An 11,463-nucleotide genomic window follows, 5' to 3' on the forward strand; every position below is an offset into this window, starting at 1 on the left:
GAATTGCGCACTAATATCTAGCTATCCATAGATGTTATTAAACAAAATAAATTTCTTTCAATTACTCTCGTACATTTGAGAAAAGAAAAAAGAGTAATGATAGGAACACAACTTCAAACACACTCTTTTTAACACACCACAATTTATTGAGCCACGCCATTTGATATCTCTAAATCATTACCTTTTAACCGGCTGAACAAGTTGGCTTATTTAAATTTTTTATTAATTATATTTTAGTTTTATTATTTTATCGTTCAATCTCCCGTACCATTTATATATATGTGATAGATGAAACATAAACTACTATCCAGGGAATTGCATATAGGTACAACAAATTTCTAGAATGACAATATGGCTTTTTTTAATTGATTAATCAATATTAGGAACAATTTTGTTGACTCACAATAGTTGAATTTTAAAATATATGCAAGTTTTAGTCTAAAAGTAAAATTCATGCCAAAACACAAGTCCAACAATACAGAGAAGCTCCAAATACAACACACAAGATACTCAAAACCCACACCACATAAACTACCCGTCCATATACCCATGCCGCGCCTACCATTTCAACAATATAATGAGTACAAGAAACTAAAATTTAATAAGTAAAACAAAAGTTTAAAGAGGTCAGTCTCTCTGTTTGAGAATTATTTCTCTTTGGTTGGTGAACAGGATTCGTGTTTAACTGTTGTTACCGATGGAGTTTCTGCGTAGGTGAGAAGTGGTGGTTTGACAATTATTTTATTTCCAATTTTCCATTATTTTATTTCATTTATAATTGTGTCTTTTTTATTTTAAAAGAAAAGGAAATGATATATATGTTGTTCTTACTCTGCAAAGTGAATTGCCACATATACGTTGACTTAGTCAAAATTGAGATTTTGCAAAAGGGCCAAAGTTAGGGGTCAAAACTACTATTTTTAAAATTAGGGACCAAATCGCAACTTTATGAATGTTCGGGGCTAAAAATGTATTTTAGCCTTTTTTTTTATTTAAAATTTTTATAATGACTCAATTTATTTTGACTTGACATTATAAATACGATTTGACGTAGAACATACGCACACTATCATGATTCTTGATTTGTGATTTGGTTTCTTTGTTATCGCTAATAACTATTTTTCTCATCTCTTCATCGTTTTCGATCTTCCTATTTCAGTCTAATTCATCATCGATTCAACCCTAGTAACAAAAATTCATTGTCGCTAACTATACCAAAAATTCATTATCGCATTGCCGCGAATCTTTCGTTCGAGCAAATTTCTTCTCTGTTTACGAAACTGATTCTTTCTCCGCGAATCTTGATTACTGGAACCCTAAAAAATTTATTTGAACGGTTCCTCAATTTTAGGGTTTTATGTTTCTACAGCTCTTGCAAGGTTCAATTTGAAAGAGATATATGTAGAAATGGAAACGAATTTTAGGGTTTCATGTTTCCGCGGTCCTCTCAAGTTTAGCAATGTCGCTCATATCAAGGTAATTGTCATCACTCTTTCAATTTTCGATTCTGTATTATCTTTTTAAATTTTTCTAATTGATTTGAGGTTGTTTTTTGTTTGCAACATTAACATGCTGTTAATCTTGTTTATCCAAGAAGATGCTAAATTTGTACTGAAAGCCACTTTATTGTTGTTAATCTTGTTTCGGGTCTTCATTATTCAAGCCTAAGATGGCTGGCTAATTTGTACTGAAAGAAACTGTATTGTTGCTAAAAGAATTCTTAATACAAGTCTTGGGATATTCTGTTTGGATGACCCCATGAGATGAATTTTTTACCAAAAATGTGGCTTACAATATGAATTCTTTATTCATATATAATTAGATGCTATACATGGTGCCTTTGATGCCAAATTGATATGGTCTGAATGAAATTTCAATGTCAATGCTTCAAATGTAGCTGGAGATGACTCTTGGTGCCATTGATGTGAAATATTATATATGTCCCTAAATATATGTCTCTCGATGTCCCTAATTGATGCCTAAATGAATGCAATTCGATCTCCCTAAATTTATGGTCTGAATGAATGCAATTCAATGTTCCTAAATTGATGGCTGTGTGCCATGGTGCCTTTGATGCAAAATTGAGTATATGTCCCTTGATGTCCCTAAATTGATGGTCTGAATGGAATTTCAATGTGAATGCTTAATTGCTTATTCATAACTTCAAATGTAAGTGGAGATGACCCTTGGTGCCATTGATGCAAAATAGAATATATGTCCCTAAATTGGATACATGTTGCTCCATGTCCCTAAACTGAATATATGTCTCTCGATGTCCCTAATTGATGCCTAAATGAATGCAATTCGATGTCCCTAAATTGATGGCTGTGTGCCATGGTGCATTTGATGCAAAATTGAGTACATGTCCCTTGATTGATGGTCTGAATGAAATTTCAACGTGAATGCTTAATTGCTTATTCATAACTTCAAATGTAAGTGGAGATGACCCTTGGTGCCATTGATGCAAAATAGAATATATGTCCCTAAATTGGATACATGTTGCTCCATGTCCCTAAATTGAATATATGTCTCTCGATGTCCCTAATTGATGCCTAAATGAATGCAATTCGATGTCCCTAAATTGATGGTTGTGTGCCATGGTGCATTTGATGCAAAATTGAGTATATGTCCCTTGATTGATGGTCTGAATGAAATTTCAACGTGAATGCTTAATTGCTTATTCATAACTTCAAATGTAAGTGGAGATGATCCTTGGTGCCATTGATGCAAAATAGAATATATGTCCCTAAATTGGATACATGTTGCTCCATGTCCCTAAATTGAATATATGTCTCTCGATGTCCCTAATTGATGCCTAAATGAATGTAATTCGATGTCCCTAAATTGATGGCTGTGTGCCATGGTGCCTTTGATGCAAAATTGAGTATATGCCCCTTAATGTCCCTAAATTGATGATCTGAATGAACGCAATTCGGTGTCCCTAAATTGATGGTCAGAATGAATGCAATTCGATGTGAATGCAATTCGACGTGAATGCAATTCAGTGTCCCTAATATTGCAATTCGATGTCCCTAAATTGTTGGGCACGACAAATGTGAATGTTTTTCCTTCGATATGCTGCCGGTTATATCTTATCGAGCATAGTATTTTTAAGGAATTACCTGTTCATATATTTTTTTTGGAATACTCCTGTTGTTCATTTTGGTTCACGGCTTCCGTGGTACCAATTTTTATGTTGATGCTGGTCTTATTAAGTATACCAGTTCTACCATTGAGATACATCTATTACTGAGTCTTAAATTCTTATTTACATACTTGAGGTCATGAATACCAATTTAAACTCGACGCTTGCATAATCATAATATTTTATAGGAGAAAGTGGTTGAATCTCAAGGGCGGGGTCACATTATTTCCTGCTTACAGAATGGCTCTAGAATTTCAAAGGAAGCAATTGATTTGCTATATGAGTTACTTCAAGACCGTTCTGGCTGGAATAGAAGTTTCTGTAAAAGGCTTTCTGAGCATCCCAACGCAATTCTTTACCTTGTTACCATTCTAAAGGAACCTGTCAGTGAATAAACTGGGATTGCAGAAAAGATTTTGATGGAGCTTTTTGAAATAGATGAGGAAAATGTTTCTTGTGCTGCTAAGTTTGGTTGGTACAAAGTGCTTGTTGATCGCATTATTCAAGGTAGCAAGACATATTGTTTTTTAGCTCGGCTTTATTGTGTTGAGAGTTCATGGAATGCGCATATTCAATTATATATATTGACAAAAATGAAATTACATTAAATACAGGTATAGATAAAGAGCAAATACTGAATATCTTCTATTTTCGACAATCAACATCTATAATATTTTAAGATCAACTATAAACACAGTAAAATCAATGATAAGCAATGTTGCATCCTTGACAATAGTTTTTGATTCCTCTGGTATTTTGTACTAATCAGTAATCACATATGGAAAATCTTCTTTTCTTTATGGTTTATGCACCAAATGAAGTATTTGTGTCTATGTGATTGCAGTCCTATAATTTACTGAGCAAATTATTTTTCCTTATTCGTATTCTTCAGGATCGGAGTCTTCAAGAATCTCAATGGTTAAAGCCATGATTACTTTGGAATTGGAAGAATCAAACTTGAAACTCCTTGGAGAGAAACGAGTTATATATATACCTCCTTTGATAGAAATGCTATCTGGAAGCATTATCATTATCAGGCTTGGTCAAACTAGCAGGAGTTCATGCCAATAAGGGAATTATTGCTGCATATGGAGGTGTCCCTCTTGTTCTAGATTTAATGTTCTCTCGCAGGACACGAGCGTTCATTACAATTAAATGCTTTGAAATCCTTGAGAAGCATTCATCTGATGATGACGGATTTAATTTCTTCATTGATGGAGAAGGGAAACAACTTGAGTTAGATAACATTATCACCGATTTGCTAACTCTAGAGCAGCAGCTTCCTAACTCAGGTCACTACCTTATATGCAAAATTGAGTATACGTCGCACGATGTCCCTAAATTGATGGTTTGAATGGAATTTCAATGTGAATGCATATTCATAACTTCAAATGTAAGTTGAGATGACCCTTGGTGCCATTGAAGCAAAATAATATATATGTCCCTCGATGTCCCTAAATTGAATATATGTCCCTCGATATCCCTAAATTGATGGTCTGAATGGAATTTCAATGTGAATGCTTATTCATAACTTCAAATGTAAGTGGAGATGACCCTTGGTGCCATTGATGCGAAAAAGTATATTTATCCCTCGATGTCCCTAAATTGAATATATGTTCCTCGATGTCCCTAAATTGAATAGATGTATATGTCCCTCGATGTCACTAAATTGATGATCTGAATGAATGCAATTCGGTGTCCCTAAATTGATGGTCTGAATGAATGCAATTCCACGTGAATGCTTAGTCGTAACTTCAAATGTAAGTGAAGACGACCCTTGACGCGATGACTATACATGCTTTTCCATAATGGTAAGTTTGGATGATGTGAAAATTGAATATATGTCCCTTGATGACTCTGAATTGTTGGCCAAAATGCAATTTCATTATTAATGTAGAACAAGAGGGACACCTCCATATGCAAATGGAGGTCGTAACATATAAAAAAATATTATGAAATATTGCTCATACTATTGTCTATACCATTGGATGTGTTCCTATTCAGTTGACAAAAACTATTAGATGGCTATTTAGTTGCTGACTTGTTTTCTGAATGTGCATAACATCTTTCTATTTGAGCTTGCCTAAACTATGTGGATTCCGAGGTAGTAAACATAATTGTTTGATTGAGACATGGCTTAACTATCCCATATTTAGGCTAGTTTGCATCCTAAAGTGTGAAGGTATTGAGGAGAAAAAATTCGAGAAGAATGAGAAGTTCTAGTGGATGGGTGATATGGAATATAAGCAAGAGAAGACTCTTGGCTTGCTGAAGGATAGAAATTTTAAAAGGTGCATTCTTCTGATGCGAACGACTAAATTATTGCAAAGTATTCAATATGGGATTGTTGCTGATCCAAATGCAATGATGGATGATTTGGGTGAATAGGAGGGGGCAATGGCTTTTGGAGTGGAAGTGGCCGAGGGAATTAATTCAGTAGGTGTATTATCATATGACTTAATGAATGTGTTGCTGGCTAATGTAGTTTGAGGTTGGGGGTACTATTGGCATATTGAAATATTTAGCTGATCCAACAAATGCTTATTCAATGAAATTAGCATTTGAGGTAATTTCAAATGAGGGTATCCATTGGGATGCTTGGCGATCTATATGGTTTGTTGTTATCTCGACTATTGGATGATCTCGCATCCAAAAGCTGTCTCTTTGCAAGTTGTGACTGTTTTTGAGGTAGTTAAATTGAAAGTCTGAAGTTGGTTAAGTGCAATGAATGTCTGGTTAAGGTATCATGTTCCATCATGAAATTATTGTCTAACAGCTCCTATTATGCAGATTTTGTTGGTTGTTGTTTGTGGTGGTTGAGATGGGTACTGCTAGAGGTTGCTGTACTGGCATGTTGTTTGGTTCAGCTCAGTAGTCTTGTTTGTCTAGTTTGATGCATATGTATGTAGACTTTTTTCTTGCAGCCTTCAATTTATATGTGCAACTTGTTCTGTTTAGCAGATTATCGTTTCTCTGAGGTATCTCTTGTGTGCAACTTGTTCTGTCTTTGGCCTAATACTTGGAATCCATTTTGCTAAATTTTAGTATAATTTTAGCTTATAATAAAAACAACGACTAAAGTTGTTTGATTGCTAATTTGCTGAAATTGTTTTGAACAAAAAAAATATATATATGGACATATATCAGATATACAGATCTAAAATGGAAATGTAATTGGAACATATTCCAAAAACAAATTGAAAGGGTTGATTCCCACATGTCACTGAACACCAAGTCAAGTGGAGGCCGAGGAAATTGATTAGGTATTTTGTTCTTTTAATATATTTTTCTAATTGTAGTCTTATTATATGCATATGTGTTCTTGATTAGTTTCATCTATCTTTTGTATCTTAATATCAAGTTATTCAATTCTGTTATCATGCCCCTCATGTTTGTTAATTTTTTGTTCTTAGTTGTAAACTGATTTATTTGAGTCTTTTGATTCAATTACTTCCTATATTCATAAATATGACAACATCAGAAGAACCTTCAAGTTTGAAATTATTGAGCCAACATCTCTTTTTTTCACAAAGAGAATATATCAGACTCTTTATTTCACAAATCTCAGTCCCATAAAATTTGAATATACATCTGCATCAGAGATTGATCAGGATTCATATTTTTCATAACAAAACAGTTTTCTTGAAAGCCTTGGTTTTGAAGCTGATACAAAATTTATTGACTTTACTTCTCATAATAAGGTACAATACTTGAATGAGGAAAGTACCTTTGAAACAGATGAGTCAAATTTGGCAGAATCAATGGTGTTGGAGTTGGAGAGGAAGGAACAAATAAATGTTATGGAGTAAATCAGTACCGAGGAGAGAGGAGAAGGCCATGAGGTAAATTTACTGTAGAGATGCAGTGTTTGGTTGTGCAGCTTTCAGAATGAAGGGTCAGAAAGCTATACTCAATTTTCCTAAATTGACTATATGCCCCTAGAATATATGTCCCTCTGTGTCTCTAAATTGAATATTGTTCCTCGATGGCCCTAAATTGAATATATGTCCCTCAATATCCCTAACTTGAATATTTGTCCCCCGACGTCCCTAAATTGAATATATGTCCCTCAATATCCCTAACTTGAATATTTGTCCCTTGATGTCCCTAAATTGATGGCCTGGGTGAATGCAATTCGATGTCCCTAAATTGACGGTCTGAATGAATGCAATTCGATGTGAATGCTCAGTCATAACTTGAAATGTAAGCGGCGATGACCCTTGACGCGATGACTATACTTGCTTTTTCATATTGGTAAATTAGGATGATAGTTTTGTGCCTGTGTGACCTTAGATGTGAAAATTGAATATATCCAAATGCAACGGTGGCTGATTTGGGTGAATGGAAGGAGGGGCGCCCGTGTGACCTTAGATGTGAAAATTGAATATATCCAAATGCAACAGTGGCTGATTTGGGTGAATGGAAGGAGGGGCATTGGCTTTTGGTGTGGAAGTGGCCGAGGGAATTAATTCAGTAGGCGTATTATCGTATGACTTAATGAATGTGTTGCTGGCTAATGTAGTTTTGGAGGTTGAGGGTGCTATTGACAAATTGAAGTGGTTAGCTGATTCGGGAGATTATGAGGTAATTTCAAATGAGGTTATTAATCGGGATGATTGGCAATCTATGTGGTATGTTGTTATCTCAATCTATTGGGTGATCTTGCATCGAAAAGCTATTGTTTTGCAAGTTGTGACCATTTTTAAGTTGGTTTAAATTGAAAGTCTGTAGTTGGTTAAGTGCAAAGAATAACTTGTTAAAGTATCACATTTCATCATGGTTTATTAATGTTACAAGTTAATCGGTTATTGTCTAAGTTCATAGGCATGTGTGGGTTGAAATTATTGTCCGACATGCAGATTTTATTGGTTGTTGTTGGTGGTGTTTGGAGATGGGTACTGCTAGAGTTGGTTTAGCCCGGTAGTCTTGCTCGTCTGGAGTATTGACATAGACAGTGGGAAATCTCTATACGAAGTGTGGGCTACCTATTATTCGTTGGTGGTCCAGTGCACCCCTACTCACTTTGATGCATATGTATGTACACTTTTTTTGCACCCCTCAATTTATATGGGCAACTTGTTTAGTTTAGGGGATTATGGTTTCTCCGAGCTATCTCTTGTGTGCAATTGGTTCTGTCTTTGGCCTAATATTTGGCTTCCATTGCGCTAAATTTGATTATATTTTTAGCTTATAATAAAAACAAATGACTAAAATTGTTTAAATGCTAATTTGCTAAGATTTTTTAGAATAAAAGAAAAACATGGACGTATATTAGATAAACATATCTAAAATGGAAACGTAATTGGAACATATTCCAAAAAGAAATTGAAAAGGTTGATTCCCGCAAGTCAGTGAACAACAATTCAAGAGGAGGCCGAGGAAATTGATTAGGTGCATTTGAAGGAACCATGCAAAGTTAGTTCTTGGTTTTGAATCTGATACATAATTTATTGACTTCACGTCTCATAATAAGGTACAAAACTTGAATGAAGAAAGTACACCTTTGAAACAGAGAAAGAGTCAAATTTAACAGAATCAATGGAGTTGGAGAAGAAGGAACAAATAATTATGTTATTGGGCAAAACCATGGGGTAATTAAGTTTGCTGCAGAGATTTGTGACACAATTCAAGGAAAGGATGCAGTGTTTGGTTTGGAACATTTGACAGTGAGATTGATGCTGCTAAGGCTAATGATTGTGCAACTTTCAAAATGACGGGTCTGAAAGCTATACTAAATTTTCCTTTGGAAGCTGGAAAAGCTAATCCGAAGGCATTAGTGGCAGGAAAAGCAAAATACATCAAAGAGATTCTACCACAAGATCAAGTTAAGACATGTTTGATCAATGTTTAAGAAATTGAACCAAACATCGAACATATGAGAGCTCTAAGTTATGGTTCAATTTGCTTTAGACCGTTTTAATCGAACTAATATGGTGGGTGATCTAAGTGGATACCATATTTTTTAGGCTTAATTAATAAAATGGTCCCTTAAAGACATTTTTGGTTTCAGATTGGTCCCTTAAAGAAAAAAAGGTCCAAATAGGTCCTTTAAAGAAAAAAAAGTCCGAATAGGTCCCTTAAAGACATCTCCGTTAATCAGTTTGGTCCCTAAAAAGAGGTCTAAAAATAGGACCAAACTGATTAACAGATATGTCTTTAAGGGACCTATTCGGACCTTTTTTTCTTTAAGGGACCTATTTAGACCTTTTTTTCTTTAAGGGACCAATATAAAACCAAAAATATCTTTAAGGGACCATTTTATTAATTAAGCCTATTTTTTATTGAAGCGAATGGATACCACATTATATCATTATTTTATATATAGTTACCATTGTAAAATTGATCCCTACATTGAGTTGTCTCACTTCATATAAACTATTTTCAAACCTTATTTACTTTTAACAACAATAAGTTAAAGTTAATTAAGGAAATCAAATAGTGTGAAATTCAAACCAAGAATTGATGAGTTGATGAAAAAAATATGATAGTGGTACTACTACTTGAATGCAGAACAATTGAGAATTTTAGCTACATTTTTTTGGGCATGTTAACACATTGCTGTTTGTAACATGTAATAGCTCCAAGTGAAGAATTGTGAGAAGTAATAGCTCAATTGTTAAACCTAGAAAAAATGTTAATCTTGCTGCTATCTTCAAAGTACAAGTTCATATAACACCTGATAATATTAAAAAAAGAAATAATCCTATGCACGTCACAAACTAACATACTATGGAACATAATTTTGATATCTACCTATAGTTATATATAAAGAGGATAACAAAATATTTTGAACCTAACATGAGTGTCGTCTAGTTGCTGCACACATCTCCCAGCGTTCCGTGCATCACAACAACATAGAAGCAAGCATTGATCTCAATCGGTCGGTGCTAATTGGGTGTGTCACGTAACTTTGGAAAAGTTGTGCTGCAACGTGTTCCTTTGTTTAAATAGTGTTCTGGACTAGACTAGAACTAGTCCACTTCATACCCCCTAAGTCCATGACTGCTTGTCCCACCACATCCATGTCAGCGGAACATGGTGGAACCTCTCCACCAAGATAGGAGCAGATCCCTGCTTCACCCACTATCTAAGGGTAATATCTTGGCAGTCCATCTTATTGGGCCTGATTTGATCCAACCCAATAAGAGGACATTTGGCCCAGAACTAGGGGTTATAGGTAATACTATTCATTCACTCAATTAATTTCTCTCTCTCTCTCTCTCTCTCTCTCTCTCTCTCTCTCTCTCTCTCTCTCTTGTATCTCATTTGCTCTCATTCCCTCTCTAACTTTGGCATCGGAGCACCTGCAGGTACAACCCCCTCCGTGGATCAGCTGCTCGACCCGCCGTCAACCACTTGCTCAACGGACTGCCAGCTGGCCATCTACCTATTCTAATCAACAGTTAAGATCAATCAGGATGGCTTGGTCAAGCATGGCCTTTCATTCTATAGAGTGTGAATTAAACTATGGGGATAAACAATCATCCCCTTGTGTTTCACGTGATGGTAGCATGCCAAGCAAAAATTCTTCATCGGCTGATGGTGCAACACTTGCAACGATAAACCATCAATTGAATGGTGTGCAAAATTCGGGGAAAAATATAGGTGCCATTAACGGAGATGCAGTAGAGGATGCTGCGAATTCAAAGAAAATATCTTTTGCTCAAGCCTTAAGTAATGCTTATGATGTTAGCCAACTTCCGAAACCTAGCTTAAAAGGAGATGATGTTGCTATTAAAATACCTCAAGAGGAGTATAAAGCGAGCTTGGAAGATTGTCAAAATCACTTTCACGGTAGATTGTTGTTATCAAAAGGTGATCCACCTCTCACATTTCAAGACTTGCGTGCCAAATTATCTAATATTTGGAAGCCTTTGGGAAAACGGGGCATTGTCTCTTTAGGTAAGAGATTCTATGAATTTAAATTCTCTTTAATAGAAGACATTCAAAGTGTTCGTGCGGTGACTTCCTGGAGCCTTAAACCGGGATTTATCAAATTATTTGTTTGGTCTCCAAATTTCAACCCAAATAATTTTAAGCAAACAACAACTCAATGTTGGGTTCGTTTCTTGAGTCTTCCTCAAGAATACTGGCGTCCGAAGATTCTCTTTGCTATTGCTAATGGTCTTGGAACTCCAGTAACTCTCGATGCTTTTACAAGTATGAGTTTTTTTGATAGATCCTTTGGACATTTTGCAAGAGTTCTAATTGATATTGATATGACTGCTAAAATAAAAAAATAGAATTTGGGTTGAAAGAGAAGGTCATGCTTTTCTTGTTAATGTTGAATATGAGAATCTTCCGCTCTTTTGTACACA

The 11,463-nt window shown here is 35.2% G+C and overlaps 1 long non-coding RNA gene across 3 annotated transcripts; it reads left to right on the forward strand.

Annotated features, from left to right (window-relative positions):
• The first annotated feature begins 1,083 nt into the window (after positions 1 to 1,083).
• LOC123918178 lies at positions 1,084 to 8,208 on the forward strand. 3 transcript variants are annotated; one of them, XR_006812714.1, is made up of 4 exons: positions 1,084 to 1,476; positions 1,598 to 3,652; positions 4,038 to 6,408; positions 6,847 to 8,208. It is a non-coding gene; the product is annotated as an uncharacterized LOC123918178 (long non-coding RNA). The 3 variants fall into 3 exon arrangements; XR_006812712.1 differs by having other exon boundaries at positions 1,084 to 3,759; XR_006812713.1 differs by having other exon boundaries at positions 1,084 to 3,652.
• Positions 8,209 to 11,463: the final 3,255 nt, after the last annotated feature.

This window comes from Trifolium pratense, linkage group LG3 (assembly GCF_020283565.1).
Source record: "Trifolium pratense cultivar HEN17-A07 linkage group LG3, ARS_RC_1.1, whole genome shotgun sequence".
NCBI lineage: Eukaryota > Viridiplantae > Streptophyta > Magnoliopsida > Fabales > Fabaceae > Trifolium > Trifolium pratense.